The following is a 12,500-nucleotide window of genomic DNA, read 5'->3' as shown; positions in this document are numbered from 1 at the left end:
AAAAGGAGAGGAAAAAGACAAAATCCTTTCCACCCCCTAACGAGATCCTTCCTCAGAGTTTTTGGCGGTGGTGGGGAGCCCTCTTCTCTTGTCTTCCCCACTCAAAAACTAAGCTCCTATCTAGCTTGGTTTTTTTGAAAACCTCAAAGGAGGTGACTAGGTATTATTACTCAAACTCACTATAATTACTGTGCAGCACATTGATTTTTTTCCAGTAAATTTCCAAATTGATGGAAGGCTTCTCATTTCAACTTTAGTATTTTTTGAAAAAAAAAAAAAAAACAAAAAACAATATGAACAGAAGAATTCTCACCTGTTAAATGTATCAGCCTTAGAGCATCTTTTCAGTTGCTTTATTAGTAGTGATTGTGGAGGAGGGGGAGAGGTGATTGAGCTAACCTGCACTCCCCACTCTTATACATACACACAAATCTATGGATATAGAAATATAGATATAGATGGATAGATATGAATACAACGTGTATGAGCATAGGTATATGTAATTAGTTTGTCATTTACTTACTTTTCAGAGTTTTTCTATCTCAATTTTTATAAGGAAAATTGAGCAGCTAGACTGTTTGGTGTCTCTTACTCTGCCATCTTTTCAGAACTCTATAGCACTTTGAAAAAATTTTATTGTGAAATCAAATTTTAAAATGTATTTGAAATATTCAACTTTAAACAGAGCTTATTATTTACGCCTTCCATTTGCGTCAATATGTCATTGGTGACTTTATATAAAATTCCATAGTGTCCCAAACAATTGGTATTTTTGTTATATGGCCACCTGTACTAAAGCCCCTCACTCACAAGGTATACTCCTGATTTTGGAATATAATATTCATTTTCCAACACATATTCCTATTTTGGATTGACTTCCCTTTCCATTTAAATCCCCTTTCGCTAAATTATGGATAGTGAATTCCAATTATAATAAAATAAATTTTAATATAAATCGAGAAGAAATATTTTCAAGCAATGTCACTCATTCATAAAATGAAGTCTGCCTAAAAGACTTATATTTAAAATAAAGCTCATGAGTAATCAGGATAATTGACATATTAGTAGTTTAAATATTTTTTCCCCTTTTCAATCATTCAATTTACACTGGAAAAATTCTAGACAAAATAAAATTGATTGCAGGTGCATTTAAGTCATTATCTATGTATTTGATTCACAGGTGTAAAATTTTGCATTTTATAAGGCATGGAGCTCTCTGATTTCTTTTCCCTATAGCAAAGAATTGTTATATTTCAGGAATCCAAATGACTGATTCTCCTTTTGCAAGGACAAATTTGGTCAACTTCAAGATTTTTCGAGCTGCTCCCTTTATCTCAATAATTTTACAGTTATCACAAGTCACATGTCATGGTCTCCAAGATGATCGATACAGACCATCTGTTGTTTTTGGAAGGAGAAAGCTGAGATCCAATGAAGGGATGAAGAGATTTGATTTGCCTAAGGTTTTAGAGTAATTAGATTATTATTCTAGGAATGAAAGATGAATTAAATTCCTTGCTAAAATCAATCACTAAATGCTATTTAGCTAATTTGCTAAAATGAATTCATTGCTAAAATTAAATGATGCTAATCTGGGAAAAGATAACCACCCTATTTTTAAATTGGCCATGGTTAAAGAAAAATCGTGGCATGATCTGAAATGTGTCCCAATTTTTAGAGAATTCAGAAACATCCCAAGGGGAAAAAAGTTTATATTGAGAAAAAGAGTTCTTGAGAGAAGACAAAGGGGAATGCATCTGATGAGATTGATGTGGATGCACAGTGAGTTCACCAACCAAATTTGATTTTAAAGGCATTGCCAGAAAATGGAAAACAAAAGAACCAGTAATCCAGGAGGACTGATCACAAAAGAACAGAAGACCTCTAGGAAAATAGTTATGGTAAAACTCAGGAAAAAAGATCTGGGGTTGACAAGAAAAACAAGACAAGATGTTTTTGGAATATAAAAAATAAAGATAAATAGACGGATGGATAGATAGACAAAAGATGAATGGATAGATAGATGACAGATAAGAAAATAAATAAGTGAAACATCTCATTCTTTTGCTTTCAAGAGCTATGATTTATTACATAAAATCTATGAACCAAGTCAGTCACACTCCTAGGACTGAAAGTAGCCTCTTGTGATTGGCTGATGGGCAATGTCTGAGATCTTTAATGCTTTAGGATGTGGATATAGACTGGACACCTATAGAATAGCTTTCCTTAGATGTAGTCTTATAAACTCAGGGATACCATTAAGGACTTGCTGGGGAAGATGATCAGGTGATTTTTAGTGCCAGTTACATTGTTTCTCCTTAAGTCAAGTCTAACTGTCTAGATGCAACTATCATTGTTCATTTTACCTTTATCCTAAGAAGTTTCTTGGAATGCCTACACTATGTACAAATTCAGTACCAAGGAGAGTGGCTATATGGCATGCTCAGCCAGTACACATCTTTCAGAATAATGTACACTCTATACCTCCACAAAAGCTAAGAGAAAGGCAACAACAGCAATTTTTAAAGTATTGTATCTTGACACTAAAAGAGAATCAATGAATTTCTCAGAGATGGATGGGTTCATAATATAATAAACCATGAATAGAAGCTTGTTCTCTTCATATCAATTTTGCTTCTTGTATTCTTGCTAAGGAGAGTGACTCAGGCATTGGACAGGACAGAACAAAAGTGACATAAGATAAATTGGGAAGAAGGTAGAGAGCAGCTATGGTTCCCTTTAGGAGTTCAAGTTCCTTGGAATAAAGGAGTCTGATCCATGGGTATGTGGGTAAAAGAAAAACTGATGGATTTGAAGAGCCACTCATAGTCAGCTTTGAAAGAACTCAGAGGAAGAGGACAGTAAAAGAGTAAACCTGAGCACAGCTCTCACCTCTTCCCACACAGCACATCATTTTTTAACAGAAAAAAAACACCAAAAATTCAGCAAATATGAAAGTCTTAAAATGACAGTGAGAACTACTCAAATGACTCAACAGAGAGATTCTTACAGACAAAAATAGCTGAAGAGCAAGACATAAGGCTTTTGTTCCTTAAACCACCTTCCCCATTGTCTGAGCCTTTCCCTATCTTGCCTTTGCTCCTTATTTGTCTTCTCCTTCAAGCATTTCACATTTTTCTTATGTTCCTAGTAGTGCCAGCAGATTTAGGCATTGACATTTGAAATGAACTTTTTCATGGCATTATAAGGGAGATCCCATTCCCTTCCAGGCCAGATGCCTTTGAATCATACAAGTCATAAGGCTTGAGATAATGGTAAGACTGTGACTATATAGACATGGGACATTGGGGGATATGATTTATTGATTAAAGATCAGAAACAATTATGAGAATTCAAGCAATGAAGGGAGAAGATTCATTGCTTTAATAATATATGATGTGATGCAAAAAAAATCATTAGAATTTCTAACGGTATTAACAAAAATGGGATGAGAAACATGAGCTTTATATACACACATGTAGCTAACTATATATAGCATATATAAAATTATATATGCAAATATGGTAGATATACATGTGTCTGGATGGTAGATATATGAGGGAGCTATCTCTCTCTATATATATCTATATATACATATATGTATATAGTTGTAACTATATGTATGTATGTGTGTATATGTGAATATGCACATGTCAAGTCCGTGCTAGCTCCCTCTGAAGGGCTAAGAATCAGCCAGTTAAGCAAAAGTCCTTGCCCCACATTGGGCGCCAAATTGTAGTGTTCTGTCATCTCTCAAATTATATCCCTTCTCTGGAGGAGGTCTCTTTTCTGTTAAATCTTTTCTAGAGCAAAGGTAGAATCTCGAGTCCTTTTCTTTCCCTCCAAAAGTGTGGGATTGCTGGACTTGTGAATCCACAGGACACCTTCTCCTTGACCCAATCCAGACTCCTCTCTCAGACTCAATGTTGCCTCTTTTTATCCTCCCAGATAATGGGCTTTGGGTACTCCCAGGGGCTTATGGGAACTCCTTACTGACCAATGAGCAAGATCCTTTTAAAGGTGTGTAAACTCCTTTTCAGAACTCCTTTTAAAGGTGTGAACCTTGAGCTAGAGAATTATTAAGTACCGACTTAGCACTTAGTAAGAACCTAGCATGCATGTGTGTATATTGTTCAGTCATGTCTGACTCTATGATTCCATTTGAGGTTTTCTTGGCAAGGATACTCAAATATAATAAATATAGAGTGTATTCAAGAGTTTTAAATATAGAGCTTATACTTCTCTTTGTCAAGGCAAATTTTACCAACTGAACAAATGATCCCATTCCATACCAACTTCTCCAGCACCTTACCCGCTCTGTCATATTAACTCTCTCACTTATCATCAATTTCACTATCTGCTAGCTGCTCAAGCATGACCATACTCCCTCCATTCTCAAAATAATATTTCCAAATCCAGTCATAAGGACTCTGAAGCAAACAGACTTAAGCGACTTGCTCAGGGTCACACAGCTAGTAAGTGTCTGAACTTGCATTTGAAACTCATCTTCCTGACTCCAAGCCCAGGATTCAGTACTCTATTCACAATATGGAGTTGGAGATATGAAGCTAGGATTCAGGAAATAGGTTAGAGCTCAAAAAATAGATCTGAGAATCATCTACATAGTTTTCATCACTTATTCCATGGCTGCGAATGAGATTACCAAGCAAAACACTAGGAAGGGAGAAGAAAAGATGGTCTGGGACATAACTTTGGGAGATGCTCATGGTTACCATAGGTATAATCAGGCTTTCAACAAAGGAGACTGAGAAGGAATAGTGAGATTGATATGAGAACCAGAAAAGAACAAAATCATTGAAACCTAAAGAGGATTGTATCAAGAAGAGGGTGATTAAAAGAATTGAAGACTACAGAGCAGTTAAGGAAGATGAGGATAGAGAAAAGGCTATGCATCTTGGTTATTCATAGGTTATTGTTGACTTTGGAAAATGCATTTCCACTAAAATGATAAGATCAGAAGCAAATGTAAGGAGTGATAAGGGAGTGATAGGAAAGAGAGTAGAATCAAGAACTGTGGACTGCTTTCTCAAGAATTATAACTACAAAAAGACTGTGAATTTTATGATGATAGCAAGGATGGATTGATCTAGTGATTTTTTCTTGAGAATGGGGAAAGTGTGGTCATACTTGAGCAGCCAGTAGACAGAGAAATTGAAGATAAGTGAGAGAGTTAAGATGACAGAGTGGGTAATGTACTGGAGAAGATGGGATAGAATGGGATCATTTGTTCAGTTGGAAGGGTTTGCCTTGACAAAGAGAAGGATAAACTCTCTAAGTGAGTCAAGGGTGAAGAAGTCCATAGTTACAGATGGCATTTGAGTGCTCAAGAAGAGGGGGGAAGAGAGGTCTTGGCAAATGAATCCATTTTTTCAGTGAGAGATCAGGGGAGGTTTTCATCTGAGACAGTGTCAAGAAAGAGGATCTATGAGAAGTTCAAGGAGGGATAAAAAACTTCAGAAGAGCTGCTGTGGAAAGTGAAACGATGAGTCAGGACAGTGTAAAAGGATGAGATTGCTGCAGTGAAGATCTATTTGCAATGTTTAACATAAATGTGTAGTAGAATGATTGAGCAATGTTTGATGATTGTCTTCATCATCAGTTGTTCATTTTTTTTTCAAAGAGGACAATTGACATGGGATGATAGACATTGTATGTAGATTTAAGTGAGACCGAGTTGCACAAAGTCATCAAGCTTTCTCTTCCAGGTTATCAAAGAGTAGTAGCAACGCAGAAAGCAAGATAAGTGGAATAACCTGTATGCACTGGATGACCTTGATGTCTTCAGTATCTGACCAAGCTCTAAGTATCTGCTTCAGTTGCCTTCATGGCCAGATGGAACACATTGTTCTCATCCACTCATTCTGCTAGGGAAAATCTTAACAAGCCTGGGCTTGAAATCCCTCTAACTTACCAATGTTGTGAGGTCTGGTGATTACTTGTTACCTGTTTTAGCCCGTTAGTTGAGATCATTTATGAGATGGTGGATGTTGCATATGCCATAGCTTCTTGGAACCAATGGTGAGAATTAGGGGAGAGAATTAGGCACCTGGTTCTTAATGCACACCTCATCCACTTCTTCAGCTTTAGGAAACAGTAATGAGCAGAAACAAAAGCAGTGGATGGTAGAAGTGAAAGCAATATTAGATATAGTTGGAAAGATCAAGGGACTGAGGAGAGGACAGAGTAGAGTTGAACTGATTAATAATGGGGTGAAGATGGAGAAGTAGAATCAATGCAAAGATAATGAACCAACTGATTAGATGAGGAAATGGAGATCCTACTGAGGATGAAGAACAGGATGAGGGACTGGCCATAAGGCAGAGAGAACTGGAAAGCTAATTGATTGTGATCCACTAAGGAAATTCCAGTGTTCATGACCATGGGTGTTATACCTCAGAAATGGTGTGCTCATCTCTGTGTGTATCTGAGATGGCCTGAAGGTGATGAGGAATTACTAAATTAAGGAAAAGAAAGATTTTGGTGTTTGAATGAATATTAATCTGTATGGGGAAGCCCCTTAGTGGGTGTTTAGAAGTCATGTCAGTAGACAACGGGCACCAGAATTTTGATTGGTTGGTGTAGATTGACTGAAGGTCAGAGTGATGGGGTGATGTTGAATGTGGCAATGATAATCAAAGGTAATTTCACCACTCATCTTCCACTGAATCAGTGATAAAAGGGTATTGAGAGAAAGTGCAATCACTGCTGAAAAAAGTATCTAGGGAGGATCTGTCATTATTAAGTAGCCATCTCTGAGATCCAGAAAGAAGAAGTAGGAACGAGAAAGACTTTCTTTTCTTCTTGCTCTTGAAGCAGTGTTACAGAGGGAACATTGGAAGGGTGGGTTATAGTAGTACTGGTAGCAGCGATATTAGTAGTAGTAGTAGTTATAATAGTAATGGTGGCAGTAGTAGTAGTTATAATAGTGATTGTGACAATAGTAATAAAAGTGGTAGTAATAGTTGTAGCAGTAGTAGTTATGATGATTATGATAGGAGTAGTAGTAATTGTTGTGGTAATAGTTATAAGAGTGGTAGTAGCAGTGGTGGTGATAGTAATAGCAATAGAGATAGCTAACACTTATACCCCAATTTAAGATTTGCAAAATATTTTACAAATATCTCATTTAAGCCTTAAAAACCACTTTGTGAGAGAGGTGCCATGAGTATCTCCCTTTTGCAGATAAGGACACCTGGGCAGGGAGAAGTTAAGCAATTCTTTCAGACACACACAGGTAATAAGTGTTTGTGCTTGGATTTGAATGGAAGACTTCCCAATTCAAATTCAAGAGTATTTATATACCACTCAGCAGTCGAGGGACAAAAAGAAGTAGATGGGTTGGGTTGAGAGTCATGGGAACAAAGTAGTGGGAAGTAGAAGTCAGAGAATGGGCTTTGATTAATGATGATCAGGGGCTCAGAATCACTTGAATGTTAATCACTTAGATGAGCAGCTGTGAGCAGTAAGTGAAAAAAAAAAAGGAAGAAATGTGTGATATGATAGAAATAACTCCAGATAATTAAGAAGAGACATGATATCAAAGTTAAATCTAGGTGAGAAAATATTAGAAGAGATACAAATGAGACCTTAGTTATTATTAATAACTAAAATGTGTCATATTTTTAAGCTTGCAAAGCACTTTAAAACTTACAAAAACTTACAAAACTTACAAAAATTCCTCTCAGATAGAAGGTAATATCCCATATTACAGATGAGAAAACTGAGACTAAGAAAGATTGAAGAAAAGATTAACAAGGGAAGAATAACAATATTGGAACAGCATGTATCTATACCCATTGAAATTGATTTTTTTTTAACACATGAATGTAAAAAGATAGAAAAATATAATTATACACTTCTACCCTTACTAAAAGAATATGCAAAAAGACCATGCAAATAAGAAGTAAATACCTACTTATAGAAACTTGGAAGAGAAACAAATGCAACATAGATTCCTTAGATGTTTGGCAAGAATTATATAAAAAAAAATTAGAATTTATTGATTACTTAAACATACGGGGTTGTTAAAGTAAGAAAAACAAAACTCAACCTTGTTCTATAACTTGAAGAAAATAGAAGTAAACTTAGGAAGACAGGACTATTAAGTGTTTTTCATACTAGAAATATATATATATATATTTATAATAATGGTGAGAATTATGAATAATGAAGGCTTAGATAAAAAGAATAAATTGTCTGATATCACAAGTATGAAAGAGGACAATAAGGTTATTATTTTTAAAGAAGGCATCATTAGCCCAGTAAAGTGAAATTAAGGGGGAATGGCAGCAATACTATGTACCCCCCACTAGAAATGAGGGAAGGTCCAAGCAGAAGTCTTCTCTTTTTCCCTATCTATTGCCTAAAAAAGGGAAAAGTTTTTATTTTCTTAATACAAATGTTAATAAAAACCTGAATTTTGCCTTAGCTGCAAAGAGTCCAGGAGATAACTAGGGATAGTAATGAATATAAATTTAATAAGAGGGCTGAACTTCTGCCTAAATGTTAGGAAGTTCTCCAAAGGAAGGGCTTAGAACTCTGCATAATCACTCCATGTAATTTAAATCTATAAAGGAGCAGAGTAGGAAGCCCCGCGGAAGTTGGGGTTCTGAAATCACCTCTTGGCTTACTTTGTGTGATTATTTTGGTAAAGTGTCCTACTTGCCACAAAACTACTGTCCCTCTGCAGCATTGCTCCTTGTTTGTGACTTGCTCTCCAGGGCGTCAGAGAAGGTACACCTCATCTCCAACCTCCTCTTCTCCAGTTTCCCCAAGCTGGTTGCTTCCCCTCCTGCTCGCACAGCATTATCTCGGGGACCTTCCCTCTTGGGTGACTTTCCTTTGCATACTTTCTCATTCACTGTGAGAGATAATTAGCACTCCTGTCACAAGCCAGCTTTGGTCCCAAACTTTTTCTATCTCTTTTCTATGACCTCTACTTGTCTCCATATTTTACTCTAGATTTGCAAGATCTAGTCAATCAGTAAGTTCTTCTTTCATCCATGTTGGGCTTTATAGACGTTATCCTCCATTCCTCCTCATTGGGATTGTTTCTCTTTGTCTTATATTTATAAGAATATGATGGAAGAATTCTGCATATAGAGAAGTTTTATAGGATTAAAGCAATTTGTATTTTCATGGATTGTAAATTTAGTATGGTCAAACATTAGGATCAGCAGCTAATTAAAAGGGGATTTAAGTTACATCAAGAAAATCATGACTTCCAGGATAGGTAGTGAGAGTCCCTGCCATGCTCAGTCTGACCCATAGCCCACATTCTGTTTATTAATTTCAACTACTGTAATGTTTTGTTGTCTCCAGAAACTGCCGATCGCTCTCTGGGAGGAGATCTGCTGTCTCAACTCAATCTCTCAGCCTCCATCTCTGACCCTTCCTTGCTCAAAGTTGCCTCCTTTATCCTCCCAGAGAATGGGTATGGAATAACTCAGGGGCTTCTGGGAAAAAATACTTCAACCAATGAACTTGCTCCTCCTAAGCATGCAAGATCCTCCCCAGGAGTTTGAAGGTGTAAAACTCCCCTTAAAGGCTGAACTAGAGAATTGTTAAATACCAACTTAGCACTTAGTAAGAATCTAACAAACTATGACCAAAGTATTTTAGAAAGAACCCGCTAGAAGGTATAAAAGCACAGAGAGAAAGGGGATCTTAATGGGGAAGGGTCTCGATGTCACATGAGGAATTTTCTTATTTTTTTTTTCTAGTTTTTTTTTCCATTTTTTATTATATATATATATATCTATTTTATAATATTATCCCTTGTATTCATTTTTCCAAATTACCCCCCCCCTCCCTCTATTCCCTCCCCCCGACGACAGGCAATACCATACATTTTACATGTGTTACAATATAGTCTAAGTACAATACATGTGTGTGAATATCACTTTCTTGTTGCACATTAAGTATTGGATTCCGAAGGTACATGCAACCTGGGTAGACAGATATTAGTGCTAACAATCCACATTCCCCTCCCAGTGTTTCTTCTCTGGGTGTAGCTACCTCTGTCCATCATTGATCAACTGGAAGTGAGTTGGATCTTCTTTATGTTGAAGATTTCCACTTCCATCAGAATACATCCTCATACAGTATTGTTGTTGAAGTGTACAGTGATCTTCTGGTTCTGCTCATTTCACTCAACAACAGTTGATTTAAGTCTCTCCAGGCCTCTCTGTATTCCTCCTGCTGGTCATTTCTTACAGAACAATAATATTCCATAACCTTCATATACCACAATTTACCCAACCATTCTCCAACTGATGGACATCCATTCATCTTCCAGTTTCTAGCCACAACAAAAAGAGCTGCCACAAACATTTTGGCACATATATGTCTCTTTCCGCTCTTTAGTATTTCTTTGGGATATAATCCCAGTAGTAGCGCTGCTGGGTCAAAGGGTATGCACAGTTTGATAACTTTTTGGGCATAATTCCAGATTGCTCTCCAGAATGGCTGGATTCTTTCACAACTCCACCAGCAATGTATTAGTGTCCCAATTTCCCCACATCCCCTCCAACATTTGTCATTATTTGTTCCTGTCATCTTAGCCAGTCTGACAGGTGTGTAGTGGTATCTCAGAGTGGTCTTAATTTGCATTTCTCTGATCAGTAGTGATTTGGAACACTCTTTCATGTGAGTGGATATAGTTTCAATTTCTTCCTCTGAGAATTGTCTGTTCATATCCTTTGACCATTTATCAATTGGAGAATGGTTCGGTTTCTTATAAATTAGGGTCAGTTCTCTATATATTTTGGAAATGAGACCTTTGTCAGAACCTTTGTTTTTAAAAATATTTTCCCAATTTGTTACTTCCCTTCTAATCTTGTTTGCATTAGTATTATTTGTACAGAAACTTTTTAGTTTGATGTAATCAAAATCTTCTATTTTGTGATCAATAATGATCTCTAGTTCTCCTCTGGTCATAAATTCCTTCCTCCTCCACAAGTCTGAGAGGTAGATTATCCTCTGTTCCTCTAATCTATTTATTATCTCCCTCTTTATGCCTAAATCATGGACCCATTTTGATCTTATCTTGGTATATGGTGTTAAGTGTGGATCCATATCTAATTTCTGCCATACTAATTTCCAGTTTTCCCAACAGTTTTTTCCGAATAATGAATTTTTATCCCTAATGTTGGAATCTTTGGGTTTGTCAAAGATTAGATTGCTATAGATGTACCCTTTTTTGTCCTTTGTATCTAATCTGTTCCACTGATCTACCGGTCTATTTCTTAGCCAATACCAAATGGTTTTGGTGACTGCTGCTATATAATATAGCTTTAGATCAGGTACACTTAGACCACCTTCCTCTGAGTTTTTTTTCATTAGTTCCCTTGCAATTCTTGACCTTTTATTCTTCCATATGAATTTTGTTGTTATTTTTTCTAGGTCATTAAAATAGTTTCTTGGGAGTCTGATTGGTATAGCACTAAATAAATAGATTAGTTTGGGGAGTATTGTCATCTTTATTATATTCGCTCGGCCTATCCAAGAGCACTGAATGTCTTTCCAATTATTTAAATCTGATTTTATTTTTGTGGCAAGTGTTTTGTAATTTTTCTCATATAATTCCTGACTTTTCTTTGGTAGATGGATTCCCAAATATTTTATACTCTCAACATTTGTTTGGAATGGAATTTCTCTTTGTATCTCTTGCTGTTGCATTTTGTTAGTGATATATAAAAATGCCGAGGATTTATGTGGATTTATTTTGTATCCTGCCACTTTGCTGAAATTTTGAATTATTTCTAGTAGCTTTTTAGCAGAGTCTTTGGGGTTCTCTAAGTATACCATCATGTCATCTGCAAAAAGTGATAGTTTAATTTCCTCATTTCCTACTCTAATTCCTTGAATCTCTTTCTCGGCTCTTATTGCCGAGGCTAGCGTTTCTAGTACTATATTGAATAGTAATGGTGATAGTGGGCAACCTTGTTTCACTCCTGATCTTACTGGGAAAGGTTGCAGTTTATTTCTATTGCATATTATGCTTACTGACGGTCTTAAATATATACTCCTGATTATTCTAAGGAATAATCCATTTATTCCTATACTCTCAAGAGTTTTTAGTAGGAATGGATGTTGGATTTTGTCAAATGCTTTTTCTGCATCTACATGAGGACTTTTTCAAGGGGAACATTTGTGTTCATGTGATAAGGTTCTCCTGTGTGTCAGAGCACTGTCAGCCTTAGTTGGGGGGGGGGGGGAGGTGTTGTTGCTACTTTATTTTAGCCCTACCATTCCCTTAGTTTGGAAATAACAGAATCCTCTTGCTGACCACTGACAAGCATCTTGGTGGCGGTTCAAAAGCCGTGCTCCTTAATTAGATATGGATATGAGGAGAGCTGCGAACTACGGATGTTTCCCAGAAATATCAGTTGCAGAGGCTTTGTACCAGGTGTTGCACGGTGATTTCAGAATCTAGCAGAAAGCTCAGTTCATCCCAGCAGGTCTTCTTGACTGTTGGC

This window comes from Sminthopsis crassicaudata, chromosome 2, assembly GCF_048593235.1.
Source record: "Sminthopsis crassicaudata isolate SCR6 chromosome 2, ASM4859323v1, whole genome shotgun sequence".
Taxonomy (NCBI): domain Eukaryota; kingdom Metazoa; phylum Chordata; class Mammalia; order Dasyuromorphia; family Dasyuridae; genus Sminthopsis; species Sminthopsis crassicaudata.
Note: the sequence above shows the minus strand (reverse complement) of the source record.